Source organism: Gossypium arboreum, chromosome 7 (assembly GCF_025698485.1).
Source record: "Gossypium arboreum isolate Shixiya-1 chromosome 7, ASM2569848v2, whole genome shotgun sequence".
Taxonomy (NCBI): domain Eukaryota; kingdom Viridiplantae; phylum Streptophyta; class Magnoliopsida; order Malvales; family Malvaceae; genus Gossypium; species Gossypium arboreum.
Window position 1 is genome coordinate 90,089,157 of NC_069076.1, and position 4,763 is coordinate 90,093,919.

A 4,763-nucleotide genomic window follows, 5' to 3' on the forward strand; every position below is an offset into this window, starting at 1 on the left:
GCATCCGGCATCAATACACCCACTATAATATGCATAATGTACACTCGAGCTCTGCACATCACCTCCTGCTCAGTGGCATTAATTGATAAATGTTCAAAATTGGCTTTCAGCCATGAAAATCTCAAACCCATAAATTTGGACTCAGTATTGTTGGGCTAGACTCCTAGTAGGCTATAACAAAGGACAGCCGGCTCAAGTATCGTACTTACGCCCGTTACGGCACTCCTGTCGATTGGGAGCCTAAGTTGCAATATAATATCTTCTAGAGTGACACTGCACTCCCCACACAGTAAACGAAATGTGTAGGTCTCCGGGCGCCAACGCTCAACCAATGTAGATATTAAATCGTACTGAAAATTAAACGTTCGGATCAATGCTACTGACCCGAATCCGACTAACTCCAAGTATGGCACCAGTTGTTCATTCGAGAGATATCTTAAACCATTCACCTAACACCTCAATGCGCGGTACGGGCCCTGACACTATTAAATTATAGAAAATAGTTATTATAACATAATTTATTTCCGTAAATGACGAGAACTTTTTTAAGGGAACCCGTGATTAACAAATAACAATATATTGCCATATTATTAATTGTGTTTGATATGTGATCATCATTCTTAATCAATGAACCTATTGCGATACCGCAATTTCAAAACAAATTTCGATAATTAATTTTTAAGTTTGATGCATTTTAAATATTTATCAAAATACCTAAATATTATATATTGCTTTTGATTACAAAAATACCAAACAATTTTGTCCACATCATAATTTTTCTATACTACATTAACAAAATAAATATATCTTATAAATTCCAAGTCAAACTCTAACTCAATGGTCCCTTTCATAAATTTCATCTCAATAGTTTAACCTTTTACCTACATAAAAAACAAAAAAAAATTATATTAAAATACAAAAATAACATGGCAATAAAAATATATAACAAAACATAACATAAACTATCTCAACATAATAAATACGAATATTTTTATTATTTTAAAATAATAACAGGTAAAATGTATTGGTTTAAAATATAATATATATAATAACATGTAAACTTAATTATTATCAAAAATATAATTTTTTTTGCATAGAAGGATTCAAAAGAAATTTCATTTATAATATTTATAAAAACATAAAATAAAATTTAAAAACATAAACTATTATTCCCAATTATAAAATCTTAAAAAATTAGAACATGTAAACTATTATTCCTAATTTATCTCAAAATTCTAACTCAATGGTCCCATTCACAAATTCCATCTCAATGGTCTCATCTTTTACTACATAAAAATAAATAATTTATATTAAAATAATCAAAATAACATGTCAAATAAATTAAATAAAAATAAATCTAATCAACCTAAAACACACATAACAAATAAATTATATAAAATAAACATTTTAATACATAACATAAATAGGCTTTTTACTTAATAAACATTAAAAATAACTTATGAATGAATGAAAATATAAAATAAATACAAACATACTTTAATAGTCTGTTTTAATCAAATAATAATACCTTGCAAAAATAAAATTAAAAATTAAATTCAATTAAATCAACAATAACAACAAAACAAATTAACATTTATTTATAACAAAAAATTACTAAATAAAAAATTTACCTTTTATGATTTTTTAAACACCAAATATTTCTAAACCCTAAACAACAATCTCTCCTTTCCTTTTCTATTTATTTTTTTCCTTCTCTTTCTCATTCCCTCTCTCTTCTCGCTTCTCTTTTTTTCTTTCTTTTTCCCCTCCCACTCTCTTTTTCTTTTTCTTCTCTTCTTCAAATTTCGGCTCTCTTCCGGCCAAAAATGAGACACTGGGGACCTTATAATGGTCCCCAAAACACAAGTCACGGGCATGGTATAGACCTATCCCATCACTGACAAGTCACAGGTGTGTTGCATGTGGAATTGACATGACCAGCGGTGTGCCGCCTCTGCAGTGGGCATGACCAACCGGTGCTGCCTGTGAACTAGGCATGACCAGTGTTGTGTCGCCTTCCTCTAAGCCTTCACCAGTTGTCTTGTCCCATCTATGACAGCAAGTCAGCGATGGGTTCGGGTTTTGGTCATATACGAATCGTATTTGACCTGTATTCCTTTATGTTGCAGCCTATTTAGATGTCATTTCTAGTTTTTTATTATTATTTTTCAGTCAAAGGTGTCAGTATTTTAGGGTGGTGCTACCTATGCACCACCCTCCACTTGCTTGGATGTACCATTTTGGTACATAATCTATTTAATATACCATCTAAGTAGTTTTTTTTATAATATATAGGTAAAAAAACTCACCAATCTTTTAATTGGAAGTTGGAGAAAAAACCCGTGCTAATTTAGGTTAAATTAGAATTATATTTCAAGAAGACTTTGGTATTGTTGGTAAAGGGTAAGCCCAAGGTTTTATGTACTTAGGGTTAGTTTAGTAATACTTTTGAATAATGTTTTTAAAAGTGTCGTGAAAAATGTTTTTAGAAGTACTTTTAAAAGTTTTAGTTTAAAATTTAAGTGTTTAGCATTGTTGTAAAAAATGTTTTTGAGAAATAAAATGTCTATTTTAGATATGGTATTATCAAGTAACAAATATGCATTTAAATAATGTTAAAATTAGTTATTATTGTTATTATTATTATATTTTGTAAGAATATAAAAATTAATTTATTATAACTTCTTAATAATATTTTAATATATGAAATATAAATTTTGAATATTTTAAGCAATAAATATTAATTATTTATAAAATTTAATTAGTATATATAAAATATATTTTAAAAATTTAAATATAAACATTAAATATTTGTAATTAGATATTAACACATTTGTAATTAAGCACTAAGAAAAGAAAAAGGAAAATACTATGTTGTTAGAAGGATAAAAAATAATTAAACACCAAAAATGCTTTTGATAAAGGAAAACTAAAATTCTAATTTCTTATTTTCAAAAGCAAAAATTTCAGTCAAAAACAATTTATTTAGCACAATTTTTCTCAAAAAGTATTTTTTTAAACATTACTAAATAAACCCTTAAATTTGAATTTCACATATGAGATCTGTTATTGTGATATATAAATTTTATTTCAATGGGTCAATTTTACTCTCCCAATGTATATTTTATTGTACTTTGATTACACTATTTTTATATTTATAAAGTTTAAAAAAAAGTCATATTCAAATTGTCGTTTAGTCTTATAATGTATTGTTGCTATATGTGAAGTTTAGTTTTATTTGTCTATTTTATTTTGGATTACTTCATTTATTAATTTTCTTCTACTTTGCATTGGTTTAATTTTATTTTTAGTTAACTTCATACTATTTATTTTTATTTTTAAGGTGATATGCATTTATCAATATATTTTGGGTACATTGTATTTGTATTTACAAAAACGTGCAAGATGTGAAAAATTGAAGCATTTTAATCATAGGAGGGAGAACATGAAAAGGCAGGTCAGAATTTTCTTTTATGATTGAAAAGGACAGTGCCCCATTTCTTTTCTATTGTGTTCTTCAAAAATAGGCATTTAATATTGATGATTAATCTCACTCATTTCCAATATTTTTAATAAAATATATATTTTATTGTTACAAGTCAAGATCAAATTATTAATTATATCAACAATGATAAGAGATTTTAACACAAGAATCCAATCATTTGCTTGTTTTAAGTTGCTGGTGATTACTATGTTTTTTTTTTTTTACGGTGAATTATACGAAGTGGACAAAAATCTAATAATAATGTAATTAGAGTAATTCAAACTCAAGTCACACCTGAAATGATGAACCCTAATTATAAGGTCAACACACGGAGTTCATTTTTATTTAATTATTTTTATTTTTAATATTTCATTTATTCTCTCTGCACTTTTTATAAATTTATGTTATCACATGTTTTGTATAATTAAATTATGACACATTTATAATGCAAGTGGCAAAAATCATGTAAAAATTACATTCATTAAAAGTTCATATAAAAATAAAATAAAATAATGTTAAAAATAATGATGTCCTGGTTCAAATTTTATCATACGAGAGATATTATTGATTTTATAGAAAAATCTTGAAAAGACAAAAATATCCTCGTACTAATATAATTTTATAAAAAATAATTTTTAATCATTTCTCAACTAAATTGATGCCAAAGTAACTCATGACACCAATTCAAGTCAAAGTAGCTCACAATGAGGATGAATCACATATTTATTTATAAAATTTAATATAAACAACAAATAAGGAATTGGTTGAAATGATAAAGTAAACATGTTTAAAAATATAGTGTTTTGGTTCAAATTTTATGTGTGAATTTTTCTTTCTCTTTTATATAAAAATATGTAAAAGATAAAAATACCCTCAAAATAATATAATTTACTTGGTAAAAGTGGCATTTTAGTCATTACCAAACAAAATTGGTGCCTGGTTGATTCATAATATTAACTCAATATCAATAATAAAAGAAATATAAAAAGAAATTGTAAGTATTAGTTTTGTTATATAAATTTAGGTTACATGTTATTTCCCAACTAAATTGGTATGTGGTTAACTCGTAATACCATCTCAATCATGAGTTTTACTATAATAGAAATTATAATTAGGCATCTATTTGAATTGGTTTTATGAGTTAATTAGAACTAACTTAATTAAAAATTATCAAATGATTAAACTTTTAAAAATAAAAAAATATAAATTAGAAGGGTTATATAGGTAATATTAATTGATAAAGTAATACAAAATGTTAATAAATCTAGTAATTAGATTT